The following is a 22,625-nucleotide window of genomic DNA, read 5'->3' on the forward strand; positions in this document are numbered from 1 at the left end:
ATGCCCATAGTAATGAGATGGCAGGTATCTTTGGCTGACCATGTATGTTTTTGTACACTATGCACCCACCTTGTGCCAGATTAATTTTTGGAGACAACAAGGAGAGGCTGCAAAGAATGACAATTTCTTCCCTTGCAACCAGCTGGTTAGATAGGTGTCTCTACTGTACACATTTAAGTATCTCCTGATTTGAATGTAATCACCTATACAGTGATTATCACATGTCCATGAGCACTATACTCAAAGCCCAATCTATAATTTCACACTTTTGTGCCTGGGAGACATGCCCATTCATCACCTATTACTGTGGCATTGGACATTAAATGATGATTCAGAAAAGCAAGCGCAATATAACCACCCTTCCATAAATATGAAAACTCAGTAAAGACAGACATTCATGTTTATGCCTGAGCTATGGGGGAGGAGGGTGGTGCAGGTACTTGTATATGGGTTCTCTAACCTGTTTGATAAATTAGTCACCCAACAGTTGTTGAAAAGCAAGAGTTTGTCTAATCCAGAGGGTATATCTGATCATTACCAGATCTAACTGAAATGGCATCATCAGGTGCCTGTTATTCTATGTCTCTGGGTACCCTTATATTGGTTGAAGTGGTTCTACTATCTCCCTCTGCCTTAATCTGGTCTGCAGAGAGCTCAAAGTACCCAGAGAAAGCAGAATTATCCGGGCTAGCCAATAATATTCTAACTTCAATGGAAAATGTATTTGTGTACTCTGAAGCATGTCCATAGATGCTACAGGGTACATCACCTACATGCTAACCACTCTGCAGGGTATTGCCATCTGAAGTATGTATGGCTTTAAAGTGGGCAGACCAATGAAAGTGGATTTCCAAATGGTTATTCATTTTGGGGAATGCCTTTGCTTTTGAGACATCAGTAGTTTTTTTTTTTTCTTTTTAACTATATGGTTAAGGCCAGCATTCATAAAAATACTTTTATAACAGTATAGGTAAACTTTAGTCCTGGCATTTTTTGCTCTAGACTCTGCCAAGTCAAAATGATGCTCTTGTTTTTCATAGTGTACCGCAGATCCTTGCTACCTGCTGGTTGCAGATTGCAACCAGCAGGTCTCATCTCATCATGAAATATGTATCAGAAATTGCTAAAAACTTGCTGCACAATCTCTATAATCTCCTTAAGAGTAACCAACAACTAAGCAGCAGGACAACCAACCTGAATGGGTAGAAAGTGAATGGATGGCATATTACACATTTATGATCAGTCACAGATTCATCATAAAGGAGTCATATGGTTTACAGATCACTACTCTAGCTAACATCTTTATGAAGTTCTTGTATGTGCCCCTCTCTCCAGTCAATCAATCTCATTCATGCCACAACAATAGCAGTTTAAATTCTGTTTCTACAATCTTCATCATGTAATACAAAATCCAGCAGGAAGAATGGCATACCCTTGTTCCCTGGAGAAATGCTGCATGTGGCTTGACTGAACCATTAACTGAAATTGTTTGGGCAGTATGCACAGTGGCAACAAGCACGACAAAAAAAAACAAAAAACAGTGAGGAAATCAATACAGGCACAGAAAATGTAGAGAATTAAGGGAAATACATATAGTATACGGTGCGGTTACATATAGTATATGGTGCTTTTACACCTGAAAATGTGTGGACACCTTCTATTCTATATGATTTTTACTGGCCCCAACAATTACCAACCCCAAACAAAACTGATACCTTTGAATTTATCACCTTGATGCTATAACCTCATCTCACAAAATGTATAAAAAAAAAAAAATGTTAAAACATTTTAACAAATTCCTTCCTCTCATTTTCAAATCTCTGCTAGAACTGCAAAATCGGACTGGGTATTATGGGCAACAAAAATATTTTGCACACTTCCTAAAATTAGGCCATATGAAATTCTGCCAATATATTTATTCTCAAAAATGAATAATAATCTCCGAATTAGCAACAACTGAATTATTGTTTTTGGTTTTTCATTCCTGGTTTTATAACAGAATTTATACATTTTTGAATGTATTTTTATGCTTTAGTCGTGTTCTTGAAAAAATTGATTTGCTCTCTGGTGCTTCCAGTATGACTACCCAGAAACAATAGGTCCTTGCTCATCATAAGCAGCGCACTTTGTCTTCTGATCTCATGTGACCACAATGAAGCACCTGCTAATGTGCACAGCTGAGGTAATCTCATTTTGACCTCCTACATCTAGCAGCGTGCCGTCTATCCAGTCTACCCCTATGATGTTTATCTGGTCATTTTCCTCCAATTACACTTAGCTTTTAAATAAACGTGGAAATTTACATGAAACCTAAAAAGCAAGTAAAACTGCTTTTAGAATGAAATTTTTTGATGCAGATAAAGACGCAAAGCTATACTATAAACAATGGATCTCCACTTATGTAGACAAAACATGGTGTTAAAAAAGGTACAATGTAATGCAGCAGCTCAGTATTTCATGGCTTGTGATAAAAAGTCCACTTCAGAAGACAAAAGAGTGATTTTTCTTTCTTTTGACAGCCCACACCATGTAACTGTGATAACATTCTTACTGTCAACATTAATAGACTAGAGAGGTACTAATTTAAGTTCCTCCATAAAATATACAGTTCCAGCTTTATATAGCCTTATAAGTGTGTTTTTATAAGAGTAATGATATATAGTAGATCAGTGTCTTCTGAGTTGAATTATTTTATGTACCACTGTACATATTCAGGTTGTTGCCTAATATCCTCAGCTGTATCTCATATATATTAATCTGTATTTTTATTGCTTGCACTTTGCAGGTTGAGTTCACATGACAGTTGTTCCCGACAGTATAAGGCCGTTAGCTACCCTTGAAATACATTGGCCTGTCACACAAATCAATCAGGCCTGTTCATATTTCTGTGCTGCTGTTCAGTAGGCTAAAGAAAACTCAGCCTGAATTTTGCTGCATCAACTTGGATTTTGAGGGCCAAAAGAAATGAAGGTTAATGCATTAAACACATATAAAGTATTTTTTACTGTAAGCACAATATACCATAAAAGCGTTGTATAAATTTATGGCGCTATATAAGTACCTGTAATAAATAAACAATACCATATAAACAACAGATATTTTTTCTCAGGCAAGAACATAGAAAACACATGCAGTAAAATGTAATAAAAGCACATCACTACACAAAACAGTATGCCATAATGTGTGATAAAATTCTCAAAACTGTACGCATATTTAATGCAGGATATATGTAGCCTCTATATCTATAAATATCTCTAATAAACCCCTTTTATTACTGAAGTTTACCGGCAGGATTTTGTTTGGTCTTATTTATTACTTCTAAAAGTATGTAATTCTGAGTTTAATATGAGAAGCAGCTCTATCTCTTGAACTTTACAGATCCACCTCTAGGGATACATGTACCACTGGCTGAAAAAGACTGTATAAATGTTTAGAGGAAATATTATTTTCAGATAAAAGAACTGTTCCAAGCAGAGCTGCTTTCAACCAGAGTTTTGCTAATAAGAAAAATGAATCCTATCCAGGTCTGTTATTGACAATTCAAGGATTGTTAGCACACATGGTGGCAGATTCTTACTTGCGGTTATACCAAAGATTTTGAGACAGATAATTGAAATTACTGGTGCTGATTTACAAAAGTCAAGCAGACTGTTCACTTTGAAAGTGCATTTGCACTCTGCAAGTGGATTTTCCCCAGAGCTCAGTGAATGAGGTGAAGCTCTTCTGACTTCCATCATCCAATCATATTCAAGCAAAAATGCTGTTTTTTATTTTCCTTTTTAGGAATGTTGAGGGGGTGCTTTTTAACATTTTTAGTTTAAAAAAAAAATTTAATTAAACCTTAAGTTTTCACTTTTTCTAAATGTTTACTTTGCTGAGCACTTCATACTTCACAATGGAGATCACATACCAGTGACAGCAATGAGTTAATACCCATGATTTTGGAATAAACTGTTCAAGAAGGTCACAGAGGTGTGATGGTCAGGTGTCCACAAATGTTTGGTTATATAGTGTACAGGTATGCTTGTGGATGTTATCCAACACAAGTTGATTTGGAGTGCTTGCTCTCTCATCCACAAGAACAGACATTTAAATTCATCTGAAGCACACTTTTATAAGTGTACAGTGGCTGTTGTCTGCAGATACCTTAGACTACCTTAAGCTTTTGTCAATCCTTGTATAAAGTCTTATTATTTCAAATAATACTTTAAGCTTTACTATATGTATCTCTAGAAGGAGATGGTAATTCCATTTCCAGTTCAGCATATCAAGTCTACCTTGGAGAAACCCTGGCAGCATATTCTGAAAAGAAGTTCAATTACAGCACCTCTCCAAAGTAATCAAAAGACAGCTATCTAATCTTGTAACCAAAGACTGGAACATTTTAAGCAATTAACACCTGCTGGGAAGGATTTTTATGAGGCCTCAGTAATCATTGGCAAATTGGAACTTATTTCAAGGAAAACAGCCAAATAGATGCGATACCACAGCCATGGCCAACACTCACAAGCCTGTGACACATATCTTTGGAAAGCCAATACTGAAATATGCAAGCTGCCACTGCCATCATATATATTTGGTAATACCATTTGCTTTGCTAATGCGGATTCAGTGGTTTCAATACTTCTTGAAACCAAAAATCAAGAGTTTTTATTACATTTGTTCAAGGTCACTGACCCTATATCCAAGGACAGCTAGACATCAAGAAGTTTCAGAAGAAAGACAGTAATGGAAGCCCCTGTATAATTACCGCTTCTCAAGGTAGAGAGACTCCCAATCTTCAAGCACAACTCCTCTTGTAGGTGCTAGCCCAGCTCTTGTGCTGCATAGATGAGAACAAAGGACGTCCGATCTGCTGAACTCCAAACAATCCACTTTATTGAACCACGGAAAAACCAATACAGACAGTGAAAATACAGTAGGGGACTGGCAGGTAAACACATTTCACACTAAAGACGGTGCTTATTTAAGCGCAGTCTTTAGTGTGAAATGCGTTTACATGCCAGTCCCCCACTGTATTTCCACTGTCTGCTATTGATTTTATCTTGGTTCAAAAAAGTGGATTGTTTGGAGTGCAGCAGATCGGACGTCCTTTGTTCTCATCAATGGAAGCCCCTGTACTGTTCTAAAAACAGGTATCATACAATATTCCTGTTTATAGTCCTGGTAAATAGGAATGTAAAGCACATACGCTTCAGTTAATTAGGAGAAATTTATTCTGTTTTTCAAAGCAGCATTGGAAACAAAAGATAGAAAATCCTGGCTGCCATGACCAACAAAGATTTATGAGGTCCAATATAAATAAACAATGGTGAACATGTTAGAATTCAGAACGCTTGCAATGCAAATGTACAGAAAATGGAGCTAATCAGAACCTAGGGCTATGACGTGGTAGTATATGGAAAAGACATACCTAAAATAGTATCACATTGGCATGACCATTTTGTTCACATGAATTTGTCACAGTCCATATAACTGAGGACATAGTAGGAGTCTCTACATACCTAGAAAGTATCCCTCTTGTCCCTCCCAAAGTGGTTTAAGCTTGCCATACATGTTACATAACAATGGTATAACCTCCTTTGCAATGTGTTAACAACTTTGTAATATGACTGTGCTGCCTTCAGTATCCATTTAATTTGTATTCAACCAGGCAGGCCCTTGTACTATAATTTTTTTGGCCGGTGATCGGCTTTCATGTAAAACTGATCCGAGTCACTCTACAGCCACCCAATCACTTTTACAGGGCTCTGAAGGGGACCCTTCCCCCAGCTGCTGTTCCCAGCCTCTCACATACCCCTGGGGAGTTCAGGATTGCTGAAAGCAGTTGGGTTGGCTGCACACAGAGGAGAAGGAGGAACATCTATTCCTCCCTCTCCTCTAATATAGCTGTAAGCAACGAGAATTTTGTCACTTTCGGTTTCAGTTCTTTGATTACCTGGCAAACCGATCTGTGTTTGATTGGCTGCCTTGAAGGGCAGAGAAAGGATCAGAAGTCTAAAAGATCTCTCAATAAGGAGTACCTGTCACTGCCCAACGCTAACACAAGGGATGTTGTTCATCCCTTTAAAAAGTGTAAAAAGAAATGTATGTATGTCCTGCATGCATATGTAAATTGCGATTGCACCACACATGTGAGGTATCGTAGTGAACGACAGAGTGAGGACAATAATTATAGTGCCAGAGCTCATGTTCATCTCAAAACTGGTAACCTCTAAAAACTTTTAAAGCATCATCTATGGGAATTTTTAGGTGCCATAGTTTTTCACCACTCTATCAAACAATTGGGTATCATATTATGTTTGTGGGTACTAAAATGCACTTAAGTGTATTTTTCCTGAAAATGTGCATTTGATAAACAGATGTGCAAATATTGTGACACATGAAAAAAATTGCAACAACCACCATTTTATTCTCCAGAGCCTCTGCTTTCCGTAAATATATCATGTTCGAGGGTTCTAAGTAGTTTTCTAGCAAAAAAAAAAAATGCTCAATCTAACATGTATGTGAGAAATGTCAAAATTGGGTGGGATGGCAAGTGGTTAATGTGCTCCATTTCAAGACAAATGTAAATGCACCATAAGGACAGCATAATTTCACTTGTCAGGCAAATATCTGATGTTTATTAGATCTCTCTTGGCATGAACACAACAGGTCCGCATGAAAATGACTTCAGCAAGTATGGTAGAAAAACCAGCTGAGTAGCATCCCACTGTTATGGATATATATATTCAATGCAGACATGTATTCAGCAATGCAAAACATCATTAATTAAGTGTTTGGCCTGGTGCCAAAACAAGCAGATAATTACATGTCCAAATTGTTCAGGAATCTTATTGTTTAATAATTGCACCCATTGAGAGGATTATACCGTTTATAGACACCATAGCAAACATACTAACTGCAGGAAGAGTGCAGAAGAAAGATTACAGGGGGCAGAACAATGCTTTATAAACTGCAGAGTTCATGATTTCACAGAATGACAATGATAGTGATAATGATTTCATGATTTCACAATATATTAATACACTGCTCAAAAAAATTAAAGGAACACTTTGAAAACACATCAGATCTCAATGAGGAAAACTATCACGCTGAATATCTATACTGATATGGACTGGATAATGTGTTAGGAATGTAATGATGCCCCATCATTTGATTTTCGGGGTGTCTTTGAATTCAGTCCTCTGTAGATTGATAATTTGTTTCCATCAAAGTGAAAAAATGATGCAGCAGGTTGCTACATTTGGCTGAAATTTCATTGCAGCAATTCAAAATGGTACTCAGTCGTTTGTATGGCCCGCACTTGCTTGTATGCATGCCTGACAACATCAGGACATGCTCCTAATGAGACGACTGGGGTCCTGGGGTATTTCCTCCCAGATCTGGACCAGGACATCACTGAGCTCCTGGACAGTCTGAAGTGCAACATGGTGGCGTTGGATGGACCGAAACATGATATCCCTGTGGTGTTCTATTGGATTTAGGTCAGGCGAGCATGGGAGCCATTCAATGGTATCAATTCCTTCATCTTCCAGGAACTGCCTGCATACTCTCGCCACATGAGGCCGGGCATTGTCTTGCACCAGGAGGAACCCAGGAACCACTGCACCAGCGTAGGGTCTGACAATGGGTCCAAGTATTTCATCCCGATACCTAATGGCAATCAGGGTGCCATTGCCTAACCTGTAGAGGTCTGTACATCCCTCCATGGATATGCCTCCCCAGACCATCACTGACCCACCACCAAAAACGGTCATGCTGAACGATATTACAGGCAGCATAACATTCTCCATGGCTTCTCCAGACATTTTTACGTCTGTCGCATGTGCTCAGGGTGAACCTGCTCTCATCTGTGAAAAGCACAGGACATCAGTGGCGGTCCTGCCAATTCTGGTGTTCAATGGCAAATGCCAATCGAGTTCTATGGTGCCGGGCAGAGAGCACAGGGCCCACTAGAGGATGCCGGGCCCTCAGGCCACCCTCATGACATCTGTTTCTGATTGTTTGGTCAGAGACATTCACACCAGTGGCCTGCTGGAGGTAATTTTGTAGGGCCCTGGCAGTGCTCATTTTGTTCCTCCTTGCACAAAGGAGCAGATACTGCTCCTGCTGATGGGTTAAAGATCTGTTACGGCCCTGTCCAGCTCTCCTAGAGTAACTGACTGGCTTAAAAAAATACTGCTCCTAGAGGAGTTTAGCGTTTTGCTTGTAGAAGCAAGAAATGTTATACTATGTGTCCATCCACATTAGGACATTTAGAGGCATATTTTAAGCTCAGCGTTTACAGACAGAAAAAAAACCTTCTGTTCTGCGTTTTTGAGAGCAGTTTTCCTGCAGAAAAAAGCTAAATGTGCCTAAGCACCAGTATAAAAAAGCTCAAAATAAGCATTTTTTCTGCCAAGAGCATTGGCGTGTGCATGGACCCTAAATAAGTCCTGATTTTATGGGTTTTCTAGGTTCTATGTGGGTCCTGAAGAGGGCAGTGCTTGTCACAACTGAGCATAATAATAGCTATAATCAGGGGCGGACTGACAACTCATGGGGCCCGCGGGCAATAGGGGGTCATGGGGCCCCTGTGTCCTTGCCCAAACTCAAAAAAGCCTATGAAAAAGGTACCAGGGGCATCTCATGGGCCCCCTACTGACCCCAGGCCCTCGGGCAGTGCCCGAGTTTCCAAATGGTCAGTCCGCCCCTGGCTATAATGATTCAAGGACCTGACCTTGGGTTTTCTTAATTCTACAAAAGGTACAGTTGTCACTTTTTAACCATAGTTTACTTATTTTGGTTTTAGTAAAATGAGAATCAAAATATTTGTAAAACCTCACCTTGTAAAACAACTCATTCAGCAACAGAAATGAAATGCAAAACATTTGTGTATACGTACAGTAAAAAAAACAAAAACAAAAAAAAGTAATAAATACCTTTTTTTTCCCCTTTTATATAAGTGATCACATTTCCTTTGTGCTCAGCTGCATAAGGAGCTTGGGGAGGATAAACAGCAGAACACTGAACTTCCCACTGAATTACTGCATAGGGGATGTGTGTCAGGACAAGTCTGATAATTGCTAGAACACTGACCATGCTGTGCTCTCATGCCTAGTGTGGTCAGTTTTTAATAGGAAAGCAAAGGGACTGGCAGGAAGATCAGTTATTCTACACAAAGGAAGCAATAGAAAAAGAAGAGGATACTTTTTCATACAAGTACATGGTACAGCAGATGCATTTCAGGAAAATAAAATGTTGGGATTAAATATTTAGTCATGTAAAAAGTATCCTAACGGACCCCCTGAATACAATATGCCCACCCCTCAATGCACAAAGCAAGCTACTCCCTAATAGCTAATCCCTATAAGGTTTCAATCCAAGCTCCTGGTCTGGGTGCCCCCGACATCCCTCCTTCTCTTTCCCTATCCTCTCCTGATATTCCTTCTCACCTCCCTGATGTGGAGGTCTCTTTACTTCTTTGACTTTTCCTTTGAAGCAGACTAATCTTATGAACCAGACACAGTAACACACTGTGGCCGGAGTCTCATTAGCCACCTTACTTCCCTCCAGACAGTTCTGGATCACCTTCTCAACTATAGCTTACATATTTACATACTTAACAACTCTTGGTATGTTTAAATGGCTCAATTTATCAGTTGCTATGCCCTTGACATGCAATATGTAATTGTTGTATCACTCTGTTTCGTTACATTCTCTAACGTTTTACATACTCAAACATTTGTATTAAATTACTCAGTGTTATCAATGGCTATACCTCTTACAGGTAACTTTGTAATACTTATATCACTCTGCTCCTTTACATTCTCATTTATATTTTACAAAAGCTGCATTTTAGAAAATTCCAAAATAAAAATTATTGAAAGAGAAAAGTATCTCAACAAGAACTATTCGTGAGATCTATATAGACAATTATCCTCAAGCATAAGTTTATCACCAGCCAACTATGATGTCTATGGAGAGCATTCTGATCATTCTGATTCACTAGTGATGCCAAGGTTAAGCATTAGCATGTCTAATAAATATAATGTCTGCCATAAATTTATTATGGTGAACCATATCTTCAAAAGGGCCTTTGCGAACAATGTCACATAGCGTGCATATTTTCCCATTTCCTGAATGAACAAAGAGTTTATAAAACAGATTTTTTCCACTGCTACTTTACAGGTACAGTTATCGAGCCAGAGCCTGGGTGTGTTCTAGGATACATAGAAGAAAAAAATACATTGCATGTGAACTCAGAGAACCTATCCCTCCCTTCAGTCCGGTCCTCGCTGTACGTATTCCCCAGACACACTGAGGATATCCTGAAAGGATGCTCAGAGCAGACGAGTCAGCAACATGTAATGGCCACAGTGGGGATTGCTAGCTGAACACACAAGGTCCTTTGCATAGGAGAACACAGGTTACATTTAATCATGGCATTCTTTACAGGAAAGGAAAAGTAACTGATAATGATTAGAGATGAGCGAAGAAATGAAAAATTCGATTCGACTGATTCGGCGAATTCGTGGACAATATTCGATTCGAGTCGAATAAATTCGCTGTGAATTTAACTTAAAAAAGGGTGTTTCTAGGCTTCAGAGAGACTTAATATTAGTGCAGAACACTGTACCTTTAATTTAAATGCCCTTGGAGTCTGCTGGGGAAGAGAAATAATACTGTCTGTCAGTATGACATGCAGATGAGTGCCGTCGATCTTAGAATCACTGCACACTTCACTCCTTTGGCCAGTCACGGGGCCAAAACCAGTGTTTGGAGCCACAGTGTGGCGGTGGAGGCAGCAGCAATGGGAGGCCATACAGCAACCTATGACAAAATGGAAACCAGCAGGAGCGTGAGGAGACCTGAAAGTGGCACATGGCAGAGTGGGAGCAATGGGAGGCGGTACAGGGACCCAGGTCACACTGTGGGCCCAGCAGCAGCGTGACCAGGCGGTACGGGGGCCCATGGCCGATATGGGGCTTGGTGGCACCTATGGAAGGCCTGTAATCTGCCAGCAACCTATGACAAAATGGACAACCGCAGGAGTGTGAGGAGATTTCAAAGTGGCACATGGCAGAGTGGAAGCAATGGGAGGCCGTACAGGGACCCAGGTCACACTGTGGGACCAGCATCAGCGTGAACAGGCGGTACGGGGGCCCATGGCCGATTTGACCTCATTCATCCCATAGTCCTGCCGACTCACGAATAGCGTGGCCTCCTCAAAGGGCCTGAGCAAGCGCAGGTGTCACACATGAGCTGACAATGGCTGACATCTAAGTTACACAGGGAGTACCTTTATCCGCTTTTAACATCAGGAAATCTGTGATGGCCTTTAGCTGTTCGTAAAGGCGGTCTAACATATGTAGGGTTGAATTACACCTTGTTGCAACGTCACAGCATGAGGAGTCGGTACGGGGGCCCATGGCAGATTACATGTCTGGCAGCAGCAATGGGAGGCCCGTAATCTGCCAGCACCCTATGTCAAAAAATTTAACACACCAGCAGTGTGAAGAGACCTGAAAGTGGCACATGGCAGCAGAGTGTGGCGATGGAGACAGCAGCAATGGGAGGCCGTACAGGGACCCATGAGAGACTCTGGACTTGGCAGCAGCATGAGGAGGCGGTATATAGGGGCCCATGGCAGATTAGGGGCCTGGCAGCAGCTATGTGAGGCCCGTAATCTGCCTGCACCCTATGTCAAAAAATTAAACACACCAGCAGTGTGAAGAGACCTGAAAGTGGCACATGGCAGCAGAGTGTGGCGATGGAGACAGCAGCAATGGGAGGCCGTACAGGGACCCATGAGAGACTCTAGACTTGGCAGCAGCATGAGGAGGCGGTATATAGGGGCCCATGGCAGATTAGGGGCCTGGCAGCAGCTATGTGAGGCCCGTAATCTGCCTGCACCCTATGTCAAAAAATTTAACACACCAGCAGTGTGAAGAGACCTGAAAGTGGCACATGGCAGCAGAGTGTGGCGATGGAGACAGCAGCAATGGGAGGCCGTACAGGGACCCATGAGAGACTCTGGACTTGGCAGCAGCATGAGGAGGCGGTATATAGGGGCCCATGGCAGATTAGGGGCCTGGCAGCAGCTATGTGAGGCCCGTAATCTGCCTGCACCCTATGTCAAAAAATTAAACACACCAGCAGTGTGAAGAGACCTGAAAGTGGCACATGGCAGAGTGTGGCGATGGAGACAGCAGCAATGGGAGGCCGTACAGGGACCCATGACAGACTCTAGACTTGGCAGCAGCATGAGGAGGCGGTATATAGGGGCCCATGGCAGATTAGGGGCCTGGCAGCAGCTATGTGAGGCCCGTAATCTGCCTGCACCCTATGTCAAAAAATTAAACACACCAGCAGTGTGAAGAGACCTGAAAGTGGCACATGGCAGAGTGTGGCGATGGAGACAGCAGCAATGGGAGGCCGTACAGGGACCCATGAGAGACTCTAGACTTGGCAGCAGCATGAGGAGGCGGTATATAGGGGCCCATGGCAGATTAGGGGCCTGGCAGCAGCTATGTGAGGCCCGTAATCTGCCTGCACCCTATGTCAAAAAATTTAACACACCAGCAGTGTGAAGAGACCTGAAAGTGGCACATGGCAGCAGAGTGTGGCGATGGAGACAGCAGCAATGGGAGGCCGTACAGGGACCCATGAGAGACTCTAGACTTGGCAGCAGCATGAGGAGGCGGTATATAGGGGCCCATGGCAGATTAGGGGCCTGGCAGCAGCTATGTGAGGCCCGTAATCTGCCTGCACCCTATGTCAAAAAATTTAACACACCAGCAGTGTGAAGAGACCTGAAAGTGGCACATGGCAGCAGAGTGTGGCGATGGAGACAGCAGCAATGGGAGGCCGTACAGGGACCCATGAGAGACTCTGGACTTGGCAGCAGCATGAGGAGGCGGTATATAGGGGCCCATGGCAGATTAGGGGCCTGGCAGCAGCTATGTGAGGCCCGTAATCTGCCTGCACCCTATGTCAAAAAATTTAACACACCAGCAGTGTGAAGAGACCTGAAAGTGGCACATGGCAGCAGAGTGTGGCGATGGAGACAGCAGCAATGGGAGGCCGTACAGGGACCCATGAGAGACTCTGGACTTGGCAGCAGCATGAGGAGGCGGTATATAGGGGCCCATGGCAGATTAGGGGCCTGGCAGCAGCTATGTGAGGCCCGTAATCTGCCTGCACCCTATGTCAAAAAATTAAACACACCAGCAGTGTGAAGAGACCTGAAAGTGGCACATGGCAGCAGAGTGTGGCGATGGAGACAGCAGCAATGGGAGGCCGTACAGGGACCCATGAGAGACTCTAGACTTGGCAGCAGCATGAGGAGGCGGTATATAGGGGCCCATGGCAGATTAGGGGCCTGGCAGCAGCTATGTGAGGCCCGTAATCTGCCTGCACCCTATGTCAAAAAATTTAACACACCAGCAGTGTGAAGAGACCTGAAAGTGGCACATGGCAGCAGAGTGTGGCGATGGAGACAGCAGCAATGGGAGGCCGTACAGGGACCCATGAGAGACTCTGGACTTGGCAGCAGCATGAGGAGGCGGTATATAGGGGCCCATGGCAGATTAGGGGCCTGGCAGCAGCTATGTGAGGCCCGTAATCTGCCTGCACCCTATGTCAAAAAATTAAACACACCAGCAGTGTGAAGAGACCTGAAAGTGGCACATGGCAGAGTGTGGCGATGGAGACAGCAGCAATGGGAGGCCGTACAGGGACCCATGACAGACTCTAGACTTGGCAGCAGCATGAGGAGGCGGTATATAGGGGCCCATGGCAGATTAGGGGCCTGGCAGCAGCTATGTGAGGCCCGTAATCTGCCTGCACCCTATGTCAAAAAATTAAACACACCAGCAGTGTGAAGAGACCTGAAAGTGGCACATGGCAGAGTGTGGCGATGGAGACAGCAGCAATGGGAGGCCGTACAGGGACCCATGAGAGACTCTAGACTTGGCAGCAGCATGAGGAGGCGGTATATAGGGGCCCATGGCAGATTAGGGGCCTGGCAGCAGCTATGTGAGGCCCGTAATCTGCCTGCACCCTATGTCAAAAAATTTAACACACCAGCAGTGTGAAGAGACCTGAAAGTGGCACATGGCAGCAGAGTGTGGCGATGGAGACAGCAGCAATGGGAGGCCGTACAGGGACCCATGAGAGACTCTAGACTTGGCAGCAGCATGAGGAGGCGGTATATAGGGGCCCATGGCAGATTAGGGGCCTGGCAGCAGCTATGTGAGGCCCGTAATCTGCCTGCACCCTATGTCAAAAAATTTAACACACCAGCAGTGTGAAGAGACCTGAAAGTGGCACATGGCAGCAGAGTGTGGCGATGGAGACAGCAGCAATGGGAGGCCGTACAGGGACCCATGAGAGACTCTGGACTTGGCAGCAGCATGAGGAGGCGGTATATAGGGGCCCATGGCAGATTAGGGGCCTGGCAGCAGCTATGTGAGGCCCGTAATCTGCCTGCACCCTATGTCAAAAAATTTAACACACCAGCAGTGTGAAGAGACCTGAAAGTGGCACATGGCAGCAGAGTGTGGCGATGGAGACAGCAGCAATGGGAGGCCGTACAGGGACCCATGAGAGACTCTGGACTTGGCAGCAGCATGAGGAGGCGGTATATAGGGGCCCATGGCAGATTAGGGGCCTGGCAGCAGCTATGTGAGGCCCGTAATCTGCCTGCACCCTATGTCAAAAAATTAAACACACCAGCAGTGTGAAGAGACCTGAAAGTGGCACATGGCAGCAGAGTGTGGCGATGGAGACAGCAGCAATGGGAGGCCGTACAGGGACCCATGAGAGACTCTAGACTTGGCAGCAGCATGAGGAGGCGGTATATAGGGGCCCATGGCAGATTAGGGGCCTGGCAGCAGCTATGTGAGGCCCGTAATCTGCCTGCACCCTATGTCAAAAAATTTAACACACCAGCAGTGTGAAGAGACCTGAAAGTGGCACATGGCAGCAGAGTGTGGCGATGGAGACAGCAGCAATGGGAGGCCGTACAGGGACCCATGAGAGACTCTGGACTTGGCAGCAGCATGAGGAGGCGGTATATAGGGGCCCATGGCAGATTAGGGGCCTGGCAGCAGCTATGTGAGGCCCGTAATCTGCCTGCACCCTATGTCAAAAAATTAAACACACCAGCAGTGTGAAGAGACCTGAAAGTGGCACATGGCAGAGTGTGGCGATGGAGACAGCAGCAATGGGAGGCCGTACAGGGACCCATGACAGACTCTAGACTTGGCAGCAGCATGAGGAGGCGGTATATAGGGGCCCATGGCAGATTAGGGGCCTGGCAGCAGCTATGTGAGGCCCGTAATCTGCCTGCACCCTATGTCAAAAAATTAAACACACCAGCAGTGTGAAGAGACCTGAAAGTGGCACATGGCAGAGTGTGGCGATGGAGACAGCAGCAATGGGAGGCCGTACAGGGACCCATGACAGACTCTAGACTTGGCAGCAGCATGAGGAGGCGGTATATAGGGGCCCATGGCAGATTAGGGGCCTGGCAGCAGCTATGTGAGGCCCGTAATCTGCCTGCACCCTATGTCAAAAAATTAAACACACCAGCAGTGTGAAGAGACCTGAAAGTGGCACATGGCAGCAGAGTGTGGCGATGGAGACAGCAGCAATGGGAGGCCGTACAGGGACCCATGAGAGACTCTAGACTTGGCAGCAGCATGAGGAGGCGGTATATAGGGGCCCATGGCAGATTAGGGGCCTGGCAGCAGCTATGTGAGGCCCGTAATCTGCCTGCACCCTATGTCAAAAAATTTAACACACCAGCAGTGTGAAGAGACCTGAAAGTGGCACATGGCAGCAGAGTGTGGCGATGGAGACAGCAGCAATGGGAGGCCGTACAGGGACCCATGAGAGACTCTAGACTTGGCAGCAGCATGAGGAGGCGGTATATAGGGGCCCATGGCAGATTAGGGGCCTGGCAGCAGCTATGTGAGGCCCGTAATCTGCCTGCACCCTATGTCAAAAAATTTAACACACCAGCAGTGTGAAGAGACCTGAAAGTGGCACATGGCAGCAGAGTGTGGCGATGGAGACAGCAGCAATGGGAGGCCGTACAGGGACCCATGAGAGACTCTGGACTTGGCAGCAGCATGAGGAGGCGGTATATAGGGGCCCATGGCAGATTAGGGGCCTGGCAGCAGCTATGTGAGGCCCGTAATCTGCCTGCACCCTATGTCAAAAAATTTAACACACCAGCAGTGTGAAGAGACCTGAAAGTGGCACATGGCAGCAGAGTGTGGCGATGGAGACAGCAGCAATGGGAGGCCGTACAGGGACCCATGAGAGACTCTGGACTTGGCAGCAGCATGAGGAGGCGGTATATAGGGGCCCATGGCAGATTAGGGGCCTGGCAGCAGCTATGTGAGGCCCGTAATCTGCCTGCACCCTATGTCAAAAAATTAAACACACCAGCAGTGTGAAGAGACCTGAAAGTGGCACATGGCAGCAGAGTGTGGCGATGGAGACAGCAGCAATGGGAGGCCGTACAGGGACCCATGAGAGACTCTAGACTTGGCAGCAGCATGAGGAGGCGGTATATAGGGGCCCATGGCAGATTAGGGGCCTGGCAGCAGCTATGTGAGGCCCGTAATCTGCCTGCACCCTATGTCAAAAAATTAAACACACCAGCAGTGTGAAGAGACCTGAAAGTGGCACATGGCAGAGTGTGGCGATGGAGACAGCAGCAATGGGAGGCCGTACAGGGACCCATGACAGACTCTAGACTTGGCAGCAGCATGAGGAGGCGGTATATAGGGGCCCATGGCAGATTAGGGGCCTGGCAGCAGCTATGTGAGGCCCGTAATCTGCCTGCACCCTATGTCAAAAAATTAAACACACCAGCAGTGTGAAGAGACCTGAAAGTGGCACATGGCAGCAGAGTGTGGCGATGGAGACAGCAGCAATGGGAGGCCGTACAGGGACCCATGAGAGACTCTAGACTTGGCAGCAGCATGAGGAGGCGGTATATAGGGGCCCATGGCAGATTAGGGGCCTGGCAGCAGCTATGTGAGGCCCGTAATCTGCCTGCACCCTATGTCAAAAAATTTAACACACCAGCAGTGTGAAGAGACCTGAAAGTGGCACATGGCAGCAGAGTGTGGCGATGGAGACAGCAGCAATGGGAGGCCGTACAGGGACCCATGACAGACTCTAGACTTGGCAGCAGCATGAGGAGGCGGTATATAGGGGCCCATGGCAGATTAGGGGCCTGGCAGCAGCTATGTGAGGCCCGTAATCTGCCTGCACCCTATGTCAAAAAATTAAACACACCAGCAGTGTGAAGAGACCTGAAAGTGGCACATGGCAGCAGAGTGTGGCGATGGAGACAGCAGCAATGGGAGGCCGTACAGGGACCCATGAGAGACTCTGGACTTGGCAGCAGCATGAGGAGGCGGTATATAGGGGCCCATGGCAGATTAGGGGCCTGGCAGCAGCTATGTGAGGCCCGTAATCTGCCTGCACCCTATGTCAAAAAATTTAACACACCAGCAGTGTGAAGAGACCTGAAAGTGGCACATGGCAGCAGAGTGTGGCGATGGAGACAGCAGCAATGGGAGGCCGTACAGGGACCCATGAGAGACTCTGGACCTGGCAGCAGCATGAGGAAGCGGTATATAGGGGCCTATGGCAGATTAGGGGCCTGGCAGCAGCTATAGGAGGCCCATAATCTGCCAGCACCCTATGTCAAAAAATTCAACACACCAGCAGTGTGTGAGGAGACCTCAAAGTGGCACATGTTTGAGGCATGATTCATGGCGGATTTAGTCAGTTGTGTCAGGAACTGGTGGTTTGAAATCCAGACTAATCCACGCCTGATTCATTTTCACAAACGTGAGTCTCTCCACACTTTGGGTGGACAGTCGTGTCCTCCGCGGAGTTACAATACCTCCTGCCGCACTAAACACGCGCTCCGATGCCACGCTACTGGCCGGGCATGACAGCCTTTCAAGGGCAAATTCAGCTAGTTGGGGCCAAAGGTCAAGTTTCGTTGCCCAGTAGTCAAGGGGATTGTCTACCTCGGTTGGCAGGGTGCTGTCCAAGTAGGCCCAAGCCTGTTGTTTGAGCTCCTGCTCCAGGTCCACCTGATGCTGCTGCTGCTGCTGCGGCTGGTTAGTAGTTTCCTCACTGCGCTGGTGAAGAAAGCTACTCATCATCGACTGCAGACTGAGGCAGCCCCTGCTGGTGGAGCTGCCACTGCTCCTACCACCCCACCCCTCCCCTGCTGCCATGCCAGCGGAACGCGAGCGCACAGGGCCCACAGTGTCTGAGGATGGACGTTGGCGCACAAAGGCAGAGACCAACTGACTACATAGGTGGTTTTTATAGTACGTAATTTTGGCCTCCCTCTCAGCAGGTGTGAAAAAGGCCACCATTTTGGACCGGTAGCGAGGGTCCAACAAGGTGGACAGCCAAAAGTCATCCCTCTGTCTGATGGTTATTATTCGGCTGTCGCTACGCAAGCAACCGAGCATGCTATGGGCCATTTGTGCCAAGGAATGCGAGGGACTCCCTGCCTCCATCTCCACAGCATACTGCCACGGTGCGTCTGGGTCCTCTGTCTCCTCCTCCTCCTCCTCTACCAGATGCTCCTGCTCCTCCACTCCTGTCCGCTGAGTGGAAAAACCACCCATTTCACTCAATAATTCCTGAGCACAAATGTCCTCCTCTACCTCCTCCTCTTCTTCCTGTCCTGCCCCCACAGGGGTCATGTGGCGTTGACATCTGTGCGCCACGTCTACCGCACCCTGACCAGCCATTGTTAACAGCATTTGTTCCAGGACGTGCAACAGAGGAATGACGTCGTTCATCCCATAGTCCTGCCGACTCACGAATAGCGTGGCCTCCTCAAAGGGCCTGAGCAAGCGGCAGGTGTCACGCATGAGCTGCCAATGGCTGACATCTAAGTTACACAGGGGAGTACCTGGCCTTTCGCTGCTCGTAAAGGCGGTCTAACATGTGTAGGGTTGAATTCCACCTTGTTGCAACGTCGCAGATCAGGCGATGCTGTGGAATTCCGTTCTGCCGCTGCAGCTCAATGAGGGTGTTCTTTGCGGTGTAGGAATGGCTGAAATGCATGCACAGTTTACGTGACATTTTAAGGATGTCTTGCAGTGGGATGGTGGATTTTAGGAACCGCTTGACAACCAGATTGAACACGTGAGCCATGCATGGCGCATGGCACAACCTTCCTTGACGCAGAGCAGACACCATGTTCTTTCCGTTGTCAGTCAACATGGTTCCGATTTTTAGTTTGCGCGGAGACAGCCATCTGTCGATTTCTCTGTTCATTACACTCAGCAGTTCCTCCCCTGTGTGACTACGTTCGCCAAGGCATACCAGGTGCAGCACAGCGTGACACCGTTGCGCCCTGCACATGTGATATGCCGGTCGGGTAATGGGACTTGGCACGGGGGTGGCGGCTGAGGACACGGCGGAAAAAGAGGTGGTAGAGGCGGACATGCTTGCTGGACCAAGGACGTGCAAACGTGGAGGCAAAAGCGTCGTGACCTGTCCAAGTTGCTGGTGCGGCTGTGCCGGCACCACGTTCACCCAGTGGGCCGTAAATGACATGTACTGTCCCTGACCGTAGTTACAGCTCCACACGTCGGCGCTGCCGTGCACTTTGGCAGAGACCGACATGCTCAAAGACTGGCCCACCATCTCTTCTACATGTGAATGCAGGGCTGGCACTGCCTTTTGGGCAAAGAAATGACGGCTTGGCACTCTCCACCGCGGCGCGGCACAAGCCATCATTTCTCGGAAAGGTGCTGAGTCCACCAGTTGGAAAGGGAGGGACTGCAGCACCAGCAACTTGGACAGGAGGACGTTCAGCTTTTGCACCGTCGGGTGCGTGCTCGCAAACTGTTGTCTCTTGGATACGGATTCCAAGAAAGACTGTTGACGGAATCCGAGAAGAGGAGTAGCAGGAGAAGGAGCATCTGAACGAGCGGAAGATGCCAACGAGCGACAACTCCCCTCAGCAGAGGTGTTGGAGCCTTGACTGGCTGATAGAGGGCGATTGACGACGTCGGGTGACGGAGCAAGTAACGGAGCGGGTGATGGAGCGGGGGCTGGGGCAGGCAGAACCGCCGTATGTTTATCACGGTTTTCCCAGGCCACCGAATGGTGACGCTGCATATGCTGACGCAACGCTGTAGTCCCAACATGGGCCCCCTGGCCACGCTTGCATTTCTGGCCACATAGTCGACATACGGCTACGTTTACTTCCTCGGGCGGCTTGAGGAAAAATTGCCACACCACCGAGTAGGAAACTTTGCCCCCGCTACTCTTCACTGGCTGACTGCTACTTCCTCCGTGCGCACCGGCACCACTACTGGCCGTGGTGGTAGGCTGCAGTGGAGCTGGTGCTCTACTCCGTGGACGTTTGGCTCCACTGACACTGATGCGACCCTGCTGCTGTCTCCTGGGCAACCCACCGACTGTTTTGCTCGCTGCCAAGCTGCCACCCTCTTCTCCTGATGATGCGGAAGAAATTGCCTGATGACGACGAGGCTGCCAAGTGCGATCAACCTCCTCATCATCAAGTAGGGTCTCCGCCTCACTACTAGCCCCCTCGGCTGCGTCTGGGTCAGGAGACAGACCTGTCTCTAGACCGGCTACCGAGCCACTCTCCTCGCCAGTACTTGTTCGCTTGGCTGCTGAAAAGGCCGATGTCTCCCCCCGTTCCTGACCGCCCTCTGTTAGCTCTTCCTCACTGTACAGTGGGGCTGAGCCCACAGCATGCGATACTTCGCTTGGTGAGGGAACAGCAAAGGACAGGGGCAGGTAGAGGACACGTGATTTCAGTGGGCTTGCTCCCGGGCCATGCCAACTAACGGTTGTGTCTGACGTACCCACCGACCGTTGGCTGTAGGTGTCAGAGGTGACCTGGGGAGAGGAAGACGACCGAGCCAACCAATCAATGACGGCAGGGTTGTCGGTGGAGACACGACCGCTGGATGACACCGGGAGCACTGGCCTCTGGCTGCGAATACTGCTGCCTCGACCCCTTCCTCTGCTGCCACGTCTGCTCGCTCCTAAAACATTGCCTCCTCTGCCACTCCTCTGCATGTTGTCTGACATACTATTTAATTCAACGATTAGGTGTCCCTGAGTAACAATTCTCTGGCACTCAGTAACAATTCTGTCTGTCCCTGAGTATGAATTCTGTGGCCCTGAGTAACAATTCTGTGTCTGTGCGAGTAACAATTCTGTGTCTGTGCGAGTAACAATTCTGTGTCTGTGCAAGTAACAATTTTGTGTCTGTGCGAGTAACAATTCTCTGGCACTCAGTAACAATTCTGTCTGTCCCTGAGTAACAATTCTCTGGCACTCAGTAACAATTCTGTCTGTCCCTGAGTAACAATTCTCTGGCACTCAGTAACAATTCTGTCTGTCCCTGAGTATGAATTCTGTGGCCCTGAGTAACAATTCTGTGTCTGTGCGAGTAACAATTCTGTGTCTGTGCAAGTAACAATTTTGTGTCTGTGTGAGTAACAATTCTCTGGCACTCAGTAACAATTCTGTCTGTCCCTGAGTAACAATTCTCTGGCACTCAGTAACAATTCTGTCTGTCCCTGAGTATGAATTCTGTGGCCCTGAGTAACAATTCTGTGTCTGTGCGAGTACCAATTCTGTGTCTGTGCAAGTAACAATTTTGTGTCTGTGCGAGTAACAATTCTCTGGCACTCAGTAACAATTCTGTCTGTCCCTGAGTAACAATTCTCTGGCACTCAGTAACAATTCTGTCTGTCCCTGAGTAACAATTCTCTGGCACTCAGTAACAATTCTGTCTGTCCCTGAGTAACAATTCTCTGGCACTCAGTAACAATTCTGTCTGTCCCTGAGTAACAATTCTCTGGCACTCAGTAACAATTCTGTCTGTCCCTGAGTAACAATTCTCTGGCACTCAGTAACAATTCTGTGTCTGTGCGAGTAACAATTCTGTGTCTGTGCAAGTAACAATTTTGTGTCTGTGCGAGTAACAATTCTCTGGCACTCAGTAACAATTCTGTCTGTCCCTGAGTAACAATTCTCTGGCACTCAGTAACAATTCTGTCTGTCCCTGAGTAACAATTCTCTGGCACTCAGTAACAATTCTGTCTGTCCCTGAGTAACAATTCTCTGGCACTCAGTAACAATTCTGTCTGTCCCTGAGTATGAATTCTGTGGCCCTGAGTAACAATTCTGTGTCTGTGCGAGTAACAATTCTGTGTCTGTGCAAGTAACAATTTTGTGTCTGTGCGAGTAACAATTCTCTGGCACTCAGTAACAATTCTGTCTGTCCCTGAGTAACAATTCTCTGGCACTCAGTAACAATTCTGTCTGTCCCTAAGTAACAATTCTCTGGCACTCAGTAACAATTCTGTCTGTCCCTGAGTATGAATTCTGTGGCCCTGAGTAACAATTCTGTGTCTGTGTGAGTAACAATTCTGTGTCTGTGCAAGTAACAATTTTGTGTCTGTGCGAGTAACAATTCTCTGGCACTCAGTAACAATTCTGTCTGTCCCTGAGTAACAATTCTCTGGCACTCAGTAACAATTCTGTCTGTCCCTGAGTAACAATTCTCTGGCACTCAGTAACAATTCTGTCTA

At 46.8% G+C, this 22,625-nt stretch overlaps 1 protein-coding gene across 2 annotated transcripts in view; it reads right to left on the minus strand.

Annotated features, from left to right (window-relative positions):
* The window catches only part of SPNS2 (SPNS lysolipid transporter 2, sphingosine-1-phosphate), a 182,655-nt gene that overhangs the window by 66,691 nt on the left and 93,339 nt on the right, over positions 1 to 22,625 (minus strand). The window lies entirely within an intron of this gene.

This window comes from Staurois parvus, unplaced genomic scaffold, assembly GCF_062004578.1.
Source record: "Staurois parvus isolate SC_StPar_1 unplaced genomic scaffold, SC_StPar_1.0 ptg000839l, whole genome shotgun sequence".
In the NCBI taxonomy this organism is placed as follows: domain Eukaryota; kingdom Metazoa; phylum Chordata; class Amphibia; order Anura; family Ranidae; genus Staurois; species Staurois parvus.